The 13,610-nt window shown below is 44.0% G+C and overlaps 1 protein-coding gene across 3 annotated transcripts in view; it reads right to left on the bottom strand.

The window, feature by feature from the left end:
• The window catches only part of ARHGAP24 (Rho GTPase activating protein 24), a 436,664-nt gene that overhangs the window by 193,272 nt on the left and 229,782 nt on the right, over positions 1–13,610 (bottom strand). The window lies entirely within an intron of this gene.

Genomic DNA, 13,610 nt, shown 5'->3' with positions numbered 1-13,610 from the left:
GTTTAAAGACTGTCTCAAGCCAAATCCTTAAAAATGTAGTATAAACACCAACAATTGGGAAACACTGACCTGAGAGTGCTCCAGTTGGAGAACAGCCATTACCAAAGGTGTCATGGGCTTTGAAGACACTCAAACTCAGGACGCAAGGGAGAAACGTGCCAGGAGGAAGGCACACTTGGCAAATCCACACCGTGATCAGCTCCCGCCCAGAAACCTATGTCCCCACTATGGAAGGATGTGTGGATCCAGAATTGGCCTCCACAGTCACTTACGGACTCATTGTTAAAACCGTGTTTATGGAAGACAATCTTACTCGGTTACGAGTGATCGCCAAAGAAGAAGAGAAGAAGAAGAAGACTATGCACATTGTGAAGAAACACCTCCTTTGGTCAGCTTAATTGGTTGTCACCCACTTCTAGTTTTATGGGGGCGGGGGAACATCTCCATGTCCACTTTTTCGACACCATCCGCACTATACGTTTAAAATAGTATTGTACTGTTGTGTTTCCCCCACAAAGAATCCTAGGAACTGAAGTCTGCTAAGGGTGCTGAGTGTGGTTAGGAAACCCCCATGCCCTCCTCAAAGCGCTACATTTCCCAGAGTGTTTTAAACTGTAAACACCTATTCCCAGGGAACCCAGGGAACTGTAGCTCTATGAGGGGAATAGGGCTCCGCTAACAAATCTCAGAACTCGTGACAAACTGAAGTTGCTATGATTCTTTGGGGGAAAGCACAGCTGTTTACAGTGATTTAAATACTGCTTTAAAAGTATAGTACAGTGGTACCTTGGGTTAAGAACTTAATTTGTTCTGGAGGTCCGTTCTTAACCTGAAACTGTTCTTAACCTGAGGTACCACTTTAGCTAATGGGGCCTCCTGCTGCCACCGCCTCACGATTTCTGTTCTCATCCTGAAGCACAGTTCTTAACCCGAGGTACTACTTCTGGGTTAGCGGAGTCTGTAACCTGAAACATCTGTAACCAGAAGTGTCTGTAACCAGAAGTGTCTGTAACCCGAGGTACCACTGTACTGTTGGAGAGTCTCATGCGATTTCCCCAATCCATCTTTTCCCCCTAAGCTAAAATGTCCCGAACATTATAACCGTTTCATGCAGGGGAACTGCTCCTCCAGTCCTTTAGTCAGTTTGGCTAAATAATGATGATGATTATGATGATGATGATGATGATGATGATGATGATGATGATGATGATGATGTTAATAATTATTTCATTTATACCCTGCCCATCTGGTTGGGTTGCCTAAGCCACTCTGGGCAGCTTCCAAAACATAAACACATAATAAAACATCAAACATTAATAGTAATAATCTGATCCAATATAAAAGGCACAATAACTTTAAAATAAACAACTTATATCAAACAAAGCAGCATTCAACAATCCATCAGAATCTAATAGTAAACAGAAAAATTAAACATCAGCAAATAATAATTAAACAGTTCAACCACAATAAAGAATTACCAATCTATAATCAGTAAAAGTAACTGCAAATCACAAAGCATAATAAAACATACAAACATAACATACAACATAAAATATACAAAACCATGTAAAAAGATCAAATTGGGAAACAAAGGAGCAATTCTCTTATGGGGAAAGATTACAAAATATTTATTCTGCATTTGTTGAGGTTAGCAGCACCATAGAATGAACTTCTATCTTTAGTTATGGTGGCAGAGGACAGAGGTCTGGCAAAAAGATGGGTGGCATATTCTCTACTTGTGGCAATCTGTTTTAGTGAACAAATTTGCAAGGGGCTTATATATGGTATTTGTGTGATCTCACATATCCCTGTATCTGTCAAGCATCTGGGTATCATTTTGTTAACTTTATCCCATACAATTCAATGGAGGTCACTGAGATTTTAGCCTGCTGCTCCGTGGGTATGCCCACATCTCTGCTTTGGTTTGTTGCATCTCTCTCAATCACAATGGAGCCCAGACCCATGCAGAAAAACATAGAGAGAAAGGTAGGCTTCATGTTGTCTGGATAGCTAATAGGCACATTTTAAAATTCTGAGAGCCTCAGGTTTTGGAGTTGCTGCTTTTTAAATGGTAATCCATAGCCAACACAGCAGCAAAGTTCAATTGGAAAACATAATATCACAAATACTGAAAGCTGAGAAACAAGAATGTAAAAGGGAGCCCAATTAATTACATTTCTCCATGCTCATTACTTGCAAGTCCATGTATCAAGGTGTCTCTCTCCCTCCCTCCCCCCCCCCGCCATTTTCTCTCCCCCAAGGGCTATAGAAGTTTTTTCACCCTTGACAACAGCAGTTTCAGAAGACGAATATTTTAGTACAACACGTCTGGCATCAGCTTTGCTTATGCAAATGGCCTGTACACAAGATCAATTATTTGCAACTACATATGCAAATCTAGTTGCAGCTGTCCAGCCAAATATCTATTTCCAATGTGTCCCTCATTGCTGAATATGCTGCCCACCCTGCAAATAGGCTAATGTACTTTTAATTAAAATGGGCTAATATACCTACAGATGGACGTATAATTTAGGGAATGTTTGTTGAGCCTGTAGCAGAAGACCCAGCACTGGGGACCATCAACATTTTCCTGTGTATTTATGTGGTTGCATTTCCAACCAACCTTACCCCTAAGGCTTTAGTTACAGACATGCACTGCTCCAATATGGGTCTTATTACAGAGTTCCAAAAATCATGGCAATAACACAAATTCATTATCCTTAAAAGCACCCTCACATCCCATTCATTGCTCACAGCTGTGTCTTTCATCAGCACAAACCGCCAAGCAGGCCAGCATTCCCAGATGAGATGTCATTATTTTAAAAACTAAAGACTTTAAAATCAAAGCCATAAATACCTCCAAGAATTGTTAGCTTTTTCTTTTCCCACTTTTAAAAGAGAGCAAGCATCTGAGATGACCTCTGAAGACACACACACACACACACACACACACACACACACACACACACACACAGCTTCATTTAACAACCCCACATTATGCCAATAGTCTATAAAATGGAGAGATCAGAAATTAAAAGGTGTTGATGTGATGCTAATCAGATGGCTCCAAGTCTCAAGACTTTTCTACACTCATGTCGAATCCAGCTTGTGGGGGTTACACAGTTATGCCCTACAAATGGTTACAAGAAACTAGTAGGACCTGTTTCCTGCTGTTCGCTGACGAAAACAAACATGTGGTTCAAGATATCTATAGGAATGAAAAGCCAAAGTAATAATTTTTAATAAGTTATAACATTAGTTCTCCTGTGGCTCAGTTAGGACATCACACTGAACAGTGAGATGTGCAGCAATATTCCCCATCTCTTGTGGTGGGTGAGGGAATTGGGCATGATCCATGGCTTATAAGAAGACCCACATACGGGGTCTTGCAATGGTGCCAAAAATCTTATGGATGGGGGAACAAGTGTGTCCCTTGTGACACAGGGGCAGGGGAAACATCCAGATGTTGTCGGACTACCACTCCCATAATTATTATCACAGTGGTACGTTGGTTCTCAAACTTAATCTGTTCCAGAAGTCCGTTCCAAAACCAAAGCGTTCCAAAACCAAGGCGCGCTTTACCATAGAAAGTAATGCAAAATGGATTAATCCATTCCAGACTTTTAAAAACAACCCCACAAAGCAGCTATTTAACATGAATTGTACTATCTAACGAGACCATTGATCCATAAAATGAAAGCAATAAACAGTGCGCTGCAGTCAATAAATCAGCAGCTGTACTGGGTTCCACACAGTCATAGTCACAAAACAAAAAAAGCACAGCAAAAAACAAAAACGCAAAATAAATAGCAAAAACAGACAGACCTCAGTGTAACATTGAAAACAGAAGTTTGGCACTCAAAACAGAAGCGTAACACTCAAATTGGAATTATAACACTTAAATCAGAAGTATAACAGTCAAATCGGAAGTATAACACTCAGATCGGAAGCATAACACTCAAAACGGAGCACGTTCAGCTTCCACAAAAAAAGTTCGCAAACCAGAACACTTACTTCCAGGTTTGCAGTGTTTGGGTTCCAATTTGTTTGAGTACCAAGGCGTTTGAGAACCAAGGTACCACCGTATTATTAAATTTGTATGCCGCCCTTCATTTGCAGATTTCAGGGTGGTTTACAACATAAAAATGCAATATTTGAAACACCAGATACACTATAAAAACAAGAACAAAAAACAAATCAACAACCCTCTGGTCATTGACTATTGGCCACACAAAGCTTCCCACATGCTCAGCCAGGGTCACTGCTGTGGGACCTACTTGCTTGCCAGCTCCTCTGGTTATCTCAACAGGAGGACTGGGCACTGATATCCGCCAGCAGGTGGGATGGTTCCATGCCCTATCCCACACCAAACCAGAGATGTGCTGCTATCAAGAAAGCTGTGGCTCTCTTCAACCCCACACTCTTGTCTCTGGCTCATCATTGCTCCCGGACTCCGAACACTGATGTGCCTGGTTCAAAAAGAAGCCCTCTCTCTGTTGCTATGTTTGAATGGGTTCATGAGAATGAAAAAAAGCCTTCTGAAATAATGTTTCCTTTGGACACAATGGCTGCCCTGAAGTTTGCTGAAATGTTTCATTGCAATGCAATCTCCCCGAGCCCTCGCTTGACTACTTAAATTATATAATTGCTAAGAAGCTTCGCTTGACTTATTCTCCAGAGAGGCTGATTACAGCAGCCTGCTTGACACTCTGAGGAAGACACTTCCTCAGGCAGTAATGGGCCTGAAATATCACCACCACTCTCTTTGGCTTTCAGAAAGGATGCGTGGCAAATGCTGCAAATAAGAGGGTTTTAATGGACACCTACAAACTAATAGGAAATATTTTTGTAAGCAAGTTAAATTGGGAAAAGTCATCGCCATAATGAGACCTAATTTTAAGCAATGACATTTTAATAATATCCCTGTGCCTGCACAGATCTGTAGTTCTTGATTTCAAAACAAGGCTTTTAATTTAAATGCAAATGGCAGTGACTATTTACCTCTCTGACCCACTGGGATTCCTTTCTCTTCCTCAAGCAGTCAGTTTTATAGGCAGGTTTTATCTTAAACTGCCATAAAATCTGGGTGCCTATGATTCATAGAATCATAGAGTTGGAAGAGACCAAAAGGGCCATCGAGTCCAACCCCCTGCCAAGCAGGAAACACCATCAGAGCACTCCTGACATATGGTTGTCAAGCCTCTGCTTAAAGACCTCCAAAGCAGGAGACTCCACCACACTCCTTGGCAGCAAATTCCACTGTCGAACAGCTCTTACTGTCAGGAAGTTCTTCCTAATGTTTAGGTGGAATCTTCTTTCTTGTAGTTTGGATCCATTGCTCCGTGTCTGCTTCTCTGGAGCAGCAGAAAACAACCTTTCTCCCTCCTCTATGTGACATCCTTTTATATATTTGAACATGGCTATCATATCACCCCTTAACCTCCTCTTCTCCAGGCTAAACATGCCCAGCTCCCTTAGCCGTTCCTCATAAGGCATCGTTTCCAGGCCTTTGACCATTTTGGTTGCCCTCCTCTGGACACGTTCCAGTTTGTCAGTGTCCTTCTTGAATTGTGGTGCCCAGAACTGGACACAGTACTCCAGGTGAGGTCTGACCAGGTCAGAATACAGTGGCACTATTACTTCCCTTGATCTAGATGCTATACTCAGGGTACCCCTGGAATACAAGTGCACTGAAGCCACCAACTGACTCATCAACAGAGAAACTCCTTTGTACACCAAAAGGTCTCAGGCTCAATTCTGGGCAACTCTGCTGAAAGGGATCAGGTGATGGAGACTGCATTTGGACAAGACCCTTGACCGTCACTGCTAGTTAAGAGTAGAAAATACACAAACAGGCTGAGCTGGCAGGAGACAACATTTCTGTGCTTTATAGCTGCTGGCAATCAAAACAAACAAGCAAGAAACCCAGCCACCCAAGATTAATCTTTAAAAAGAACATGGCACAACAATGCCATTTTGCACTTCCTCCTTCCACTCTATCTGGAATACATCAGGCCTTTACCACAATTGGTGGAAACTCATGGACTTGTGAGATCCTGCCTTCACTGTCTTGGCCTTCACTGTTTTACTGGATCCTCATGGGACTCACTAGGTTATCTAAATAAACATGAACTGTCATGCTCTGGACATGGCACCAACCTTTAGCATACTGAGAACATTTTTTGCCGCAGGGTCTACAGCATTCAGTTTTGCTTCAGAGGCTGAGTTTTATGTGAGCATCTATCATGTAAGATACATAACAACAGGGTCAGGCGCAGACCTGGTGGGAAGACTCTAGACTACGGTGCTGGGGGACCTCAGATAACTGGATTCTCAAAAATACAATGAAAACCTCTGTACTGTGATGTACAGGCCGGAACTTTCCTCCTTGACAACTACTGTTAGGGAGGGACCAAGGAATCAAGGCCCCAGGGTTTTTGTATTTGCGTGTTCAGACCTTTAAACCTCCCCCTTAAATAAAATCAAACAATACTCAAATTTTGGTTTGGTTTTTGGCAGAATTTAGACCACAACATTATTGATTACAGCAAGTGAGTGGTTACATAGGCTCTGGTTCGACTAGCTCCCTGCACCGTTGCAGGTAGTGCTGACCCAGGGCACCAGCATAGGTCAGCCTAGGGTGAACACCTGGATAAGTGGAAAGCCAGGAACAGGCTATCTCCACCACCCAAATGACCCCTTGGACTCAGGCACGGGCACAACCCCCTCTCAGGGGTTGACCAAACCATCGAGTCCCTGGATTCCTTTAACAAAATACCCTTCACATAGGGATGGCGAGAGCATTTTCCCATCCCTATCACCTGAACCAGAGCTTATCCGCAACCTTACAAGTTGTGACGATTTCCTACGTGGCAGTCGAAACCCAAATCAGCCAAGTGGGGAAATTCCTGCTGTGCTCCTGTCCCAACGACAGACGACAGATGACCGCGTAGCAAGGTCAAGCGCACAAGTCCTAAAAGTAGAGAGAGGTGGGTGGGTGTTCCAATGCACGCACCGAAAGAGGAAGCTCTGGGTCACATGCATAGGTATATCCGTTTAGCCTGTGTCCCATTGGCCTGATTAAACCCTGCATCTAGGGACCTACCATTTGGGTGTTGTGGCTATCCAATCTTACCCACCCACAACACAGAGTTTGGTTGCCAGGTCTCAACGCGACACATGTCCTCTTTAAGGGAGGACCTGATTTATTGAATTTATATACCGCCCTATACCCGGAGATCCCAGGTTCAATCCTGGCATCTCTAGATCAGGTAAGCAAGTGTGAGGAAAGACACTTGAGATTATTGTGAGCTGCTGCCAGACAATATTGGGCTAGATGAGCAGGTAATCGGACCTGGTACAAGGCAGCTTCCTACGTCCCTGAACAACAATATGGATGAAGTTCACCCATCCCACACACAAAAAAGATGTGGGAAGGACCATAGGTTAGTGGCAAAGCATGTGTTTGTATTCAGAAGAGGCCAAGCCCAACTCCAAGAAGCTGGAAAAGTCTTCTGCTAGAAACACAGAAAGCTAATGCAAGTCAGAGTAGTCAGAACTGAGTTAATTGACCAATGGTCTAGCCTGGTATGAAGCCAAGATAGCAGCTAGGCCAAATAGGACTGGGTCCAGAAACACAGAGACAGACAAGTGGGAAATAAACAAAACTGATTTATTAAAGGAAGCATCAGGCTAAGAAGAAAGGTCAAGCAGATGTAAGGTTTATAAACGTGGTGATCAACAAGGCATATTTTTAGAGGCAGAGTTCACTATTAGATACAGACAGGTCTCTTCATGGGCATGTGTTATATGAGAAACAAACAATAACAAATAGCAGAATTAAACGCCATTCCTTCCTGGTGACCTGTGTACTACGCTTAGGGTGAGCTAGTCACATCACTGTTTGTGGCTGGCACACGTAGGAGGTACAGATATCTAAAATTCGGTGGCTCCTCCAGGTGAAAATGGTTTTCAAGAAAACAACTGGCATGATGTTCTACGCGGGAACTCCTGATGCTCTTGATATGGTGACTCAGTGTCATGCCAAAAGGAAAAGGGGAAAGTGCAAGAAAGAAAACGCAATGTATCATGGGATGGTGCCTTGTTAACATCATACCAGGGTGGGAAGACACATGCGTCCCGCCTTGCTGACTCTAGGCAGGTCTGGTCTCAAGAGACAATGCAGTGCACCTCCAGGGATGAAGACAAACAGAACCGAAGTGACCTCCCTGGTGCGCAAGCCTGGACAGTGTGTATGGAGGTCCTAGGATGACCAGACAACAAGAACCCCCTCTTGGCCTCACTGATGTGGTCCAAAGAAAAGCAGAGCAATACGTTGGGCCTCAGCTTGGCTTCAGGAATTACTGGAAGGAGGCATACAAGGCACCATCCAACCATCTTAGAGACTCCAATCCGGATTTGTGTAGGGTTTAGCCTTTTCTCCTCCTGAAGATGTCCTGCAAGGCAGTGGAGGTTTCGGATCAGAGTTTTCCTTCTCCAGGATGGGCTCCCTTCCAAGATTTGCAGGTCCCACCTGCCCCATGACACCCTTACCTTAGCATAAGCTTCTCAATTCAGCATCTCAAGCTCAGAGCTGCTTATCAGTCTAGTCTCCTTTGTTCTATGGGAGTCATATCCAGCCTCGGGGTGGTGCATCACATTCCCATAGATACATAACTAAGGCAGGTTGGCTCTCTTAAAAAAAGGGAGGCTGAGAGTTCTAGCAGCCAGTCATGTTCCTCTGCAATTTATCTTTGCTCACCTTCTAATTCAGCCTGCCAACATCAGTTGCTGCCAAGTTCCCTTCTCCCTCTTTCTTGCCTGCTCCATGTTCCCCCAGAAAGAGATTATCTAGCCTCCGATTGGTGGGCTTGGTTTCTAGCCAAGTCTGTGCCTTTGTCCTTTTCCTGAACTGCTCATGACTTCACATTGTCTGCCTTCTTCAGGATCCTGATTCTGCCAGCTTGTATTAAGACTGCTCATGACCTGGATGCAATTCACAGGAGAGCATCTATGTGTCATGAACAATGTGTTTATCAATGACTTCTTTTTTGTCGTTTTTATTAGCTGGGAGCCTATAGGCTGGCTCTCTCATATCTTTTAATGCAAAATAAGAGAGCTGACCTCAGACCAAATATACCTATCAGAATAAAAACCACACAGCAGTTTTGAAATTAGGATACAGAGTGAAGATAAAAATAAAAATGTCAGCATCATGCATGTTTTCGGTCAATTTCCATTACAGCAGGGGAGCAGGGTGCTGAACTTTCAGAAGGAAAGTTCTCTCTCAGATGGGTGAACGGGCAGCCATGAAATCAAATTGCACATGAACTGCAGTATAAATACAACAGCAAAGTGATGCTTTGCTGTTATATACGGATGGGTTCTGAGCAGGGAGAGACTGACCAGGAAAGGAACTGAGGTTATAATCATTACCACTGGTTTATTTATTGCCTTCTAAATAACTGCCTCAAGGCAATTACACATTTCATTTTGCAAACTGCAAATTTGATGGATCCAGCACCTCAAGAGATGGTGGACTCTCCTTCACTGGAGGTTTTGAAACAGAAGCTGGATGGACACCTGTCGGGGGTTCTTTAGCTGCATTGCAGGGGGTTGGACTAGATGACCCCTTGGGTACTTCCAACTCTACAGTGCTATGATTCTATGAAATGCAAACTGAATCCGTTTCCTGCCCCCTCCCTACAGAGAGCTGAATGGCAGGCTGAAATTCAACAGGTGGGAGTTTGGCCAGCATGAAGATGAAATCATAGGAAATCTCCATCTGTTGCATATGGGGATAGTGCCTTGCTGCCAAGTGATTTTACAGCTAATGTGAACTGGGGACTTTCCTGCACACAATTTTGTCTGCTACAACACACCAGCTCTCAGTGATGCTGTGCCCACCAAGCTGCAGCCACAGAGCTCCCTCATCAGCAAGGACTTCAACATTGTGCTTCAAAGAGTGGGGCTAAGCTGCACAGGTGTAGAATCATCACACACACAGCCCCGTCCATTCCATCCAAGTGAGTCCAAGGCAGTCCAAAACCAAAGGCTTCATGTACAAGGAAAACTGCTTCCATGAATACCTAAAGATCTCGATCAGTTCAGACTAGAGCTTGTTTGACCCTACGACATAAAATTTATTAAAGAGCTAAATTTATTAAAGGAGTAGACAACACTCCTTTCCCAGCTGCAGCCAAGGTTGCTTGGAACATATTCTCATGATAACAGGGTGTTGGACGAAAGGAATGTGTATGAGAGATGTCAGTTAAGGGAAGGAGTGCCTGAGATGTTGGGAGAGAAAATAATCACTTATGAAAGCAAAACCCTCCATTGCTCGATGCTGAAAAAGCTGCAGGGGGCAGTGTTGGGTATGTTACTTTTATAGACGAGGAAAGAGTATATGATATAGGCACACTTATTAAGTGCCCTTTCTCAATGCCCCCTCTTTTGCATGATCAGCAACAAAGCCTTTTGTCGTAATAGGTTGTATTTGTTCAGAATGACACCCACTTTCCTCAGTGTATGCAATTGTACAGGGCAGCCATATGGCGCAAGGAAACATCTTTATGAGCACTTATCCAAACTGGGGTTTCTTTTCCTCCCATGCAAGGGGAGATTTTCAATATTTCATATGCTATTTCTTTTCTTTTCGTGCTCTCAGTGTTGGGATCTATTTCACAGCTTCAGCAATATCCAAATGTAGCCAACAAACCCTCCCACATCTCAAATACAAGAAAGAAGTTGGAGTGAGTGAGATGTGTAAAACCAGCATTTAGGGCATATATATAGGACAACAAACATAGTTGTTTTATTCCAGTTGTGGAACCCCTCCAAAGTAACCAGGAATGCTAAAGCTACTCCTCATTCATTAATGTGAGCTTGATTGCACCAAAAAACCTCTCCCTGATCACTCCCAAACCTCTCCCTTGCTATTCTCCTACAGATTTCCTGTAGGGTTAAGGTTCCCAGGATTTCCTGGGAAAGAGAAACTGATCATTTAGGTCTGCAGTGTAGTTGTAAAACAAAAACAAAGACGAGACAATTGGAATTATTTCCAGTTCTCAAACTTTACTGTTAGCTTTTAGTACTTTACTGTTAGCTTTCAGTAAGGCATTAAGCTCCCTAGAAGGAGGCAGAGATACAAATAGAATAAACAAAAATAAGTCCATAAAAAGAGATGCATTTCAGATGGGCAGCTGCATTAAGTCTTTAGCGGCGCTGAAAAATTCTGCAGCTTTTGCTGCAAAAAAATTAAGACATTTACTGAAGCGCACACTTCTAGCATGGGCCAAAGCCTTTCTCATTTATGAGAACTCAGATGGGACTGGGGGTTATACAGCTGAAATGCTAGCCACGAAGAAGGATCTATATCATACAGATTTTGACTCCAATGGAAAAAAGTAAAGTATTTTGCACTGAGGAAGTGGGTGCAAAATCTAAACTCCTGAGGATGGGCTCAGCGGCAGAGGAAGCTGCTTGGGCGCCTGGGACAGCACACCCAGGGGTGGGGCAAGCTGCCCATAGGGTGCACTGCGGGGCCTCCAGAGTCTGCCTGCCTCCTCCTACTCAGCAGCCCGCAAGCTGAGGGGGAGGCAGCGGGCCGACCGTTTGGGGTAGTGCAGAGCCTGTGGGCACTCAAGCCATCGCATCACTCCCAGGACGGGCTGCAGGCCCTGTGGTGAGTGATACCTGGTGTGGCGATCACACAGGGACCCCGGACATCTCACCATCTATTGATCCCCGTGCCACCACTTTATTTCTCGCTGCCCCCACCCAGGCCCTACCTGGGACAATATTGAGTCCAGTCAGGGTTAAATTGGAACATAAACTTCTGTTTATTTATTGCAGTTTAACAAGCGTGTGGTTTCATAAATGGTATCAGTCAATTACAGTCATGGGGTGCCTATCCAGACCTATAACTTCCGCTACCTGCTCTCCCTCACTAAACCACCTCTCATATATTTACTTGTCTTCCTAGCTCCTAACTGTTCCTGACTCAGCTTATTTCTTACACTAACTCAACCTACCCACAGACTCTATCCCAATTCACTCCCACTCCAACCAACCACCCAACTCCCAATGAATTCCCCCCTTTGCCCCTCCCAGAGCTGGTTTTATAGTCCCTCTGACTCCACCCCCTGGGTTCTGATTGGGTAACCTGTTTAACTATTTCACCTCCAGCACTCTCATAAGTTAACGTCACACCTGGCATTTTGTCACCCCCTCAGTGGTGACACCCGGGGCAGACCGCACCTACCACACACCCCTTCCTCTGCCCCTGAATGGGCTTCCTGCAATTCCCTCCTGCTACCTGTCTTAATAGTGGTTAATTCTGCTCCTTGTGCCTTCATAAACCTCAGTCCTAATTTCAAAAACACCATTCAACATTACACTGTGATTTCAGAGGCATTCTCAGGGCACCAGTTATTGAAACATTTACCTGGAATGGAAGTAAATCCCATTGTACTCATGCATATAGGATTGTAGCACAAGTCTCTCCATTGGGATTCCATACACTGAAATGTAGGCTTTGAATGGTGGGGGGAGGAGTTAAAAATGTACTCCTTTCCCTCTCCCCCCTGCCTTTTTTATGCTCTAGGTAAAACAGTCCTTAAGGTTAAACCAATAATGACACTCTGTGAGCATAAAGTATTGAAATTTACTGCCAAAAATATTTGAACTGTGGTTTTTATCACTGTAGAGAGACAGGAGTCTCAAGAGAAGTGAGGCACTTTCAAGTGGAAAATGACTTCCCCGTTCCGCCCCCCACCCTCCTTCCTGAGGTCTGCATGTATGGACAGAGGAGTATTTGGCATAAGGTAAATATTCTGGCACCTCTTGAGTGAGGGCTGGGGGAGGATGGAAGTGAACAGACTATTTGTTTGACCTAATACGCCTGACTTTAAAATGCCTTGCGTAATATTGCAAAGGCAAAATGGCATGACCCAACTTGTCTAGTGGTACAGACATTTGCGGATGAAAGCTACAGGCATACAGCAAGGGCAAAGCTCAGGCAAGCAAGCTACCAGGGGTGTGGGTGTGTGTGTGTGCAAATAAATAACATGCTTGTAGCCATCCCTAATTTCAAATCATAGCAAGCTCCACCCTCTCCACTATTAAACTTTGCCAGAGGCTCTTAACCTCCTGCTGCCTGCTGTATTTATTTACTCAGTGACAGCCATGCGCTCTGCTAGTGTCAAAGCCAAGAGGGTAACAAGATCTTTTAATTAAAGTTATATTGGGGGGATTAAGATTTATCACAGCAGCTGCAGTATGCCAAATGAGAGGCTGTGCAACACGTGATGTTTCCGTGTACATGAACATGGATTTCTTCATTCACATATGCATGGAGAGGCAGGGCATGTCCCCTCATTTGTTCACCCTCCTACTTTAGGGGGGATGTGAAGAATCACAACGCTAGCAAATTCACACTGACTAAACGTGGATAACCTGCCTCATAAAGCCAACCTGCTTAAGTCTAATTAATGCATGAAGGGGTTAATGCCATAGAGTAAGCTGTCCTGCCAAGCTTAGTTCACCTTGATAAAATACCTTGGTATTTCCACTACCACACCATGTGCATCTTTGTACTCATTACTTGAACT

The sequence above is a fragment of the Podarcis vaucheri genome (genome assembly GCF_965113315.1).
Source record: "Podarcis vaucheri genome assembly, chromosome: 9".
Lineage (NCBI taxonomy): Eukaryota > Metazoa > Chordata > Lepidosauria > Squamata > Lacertidae > Podarcis > Podarcis vaucheri.
This window is presented reverse-complemented; position numbering and strand designations above follow the sequence as displayed.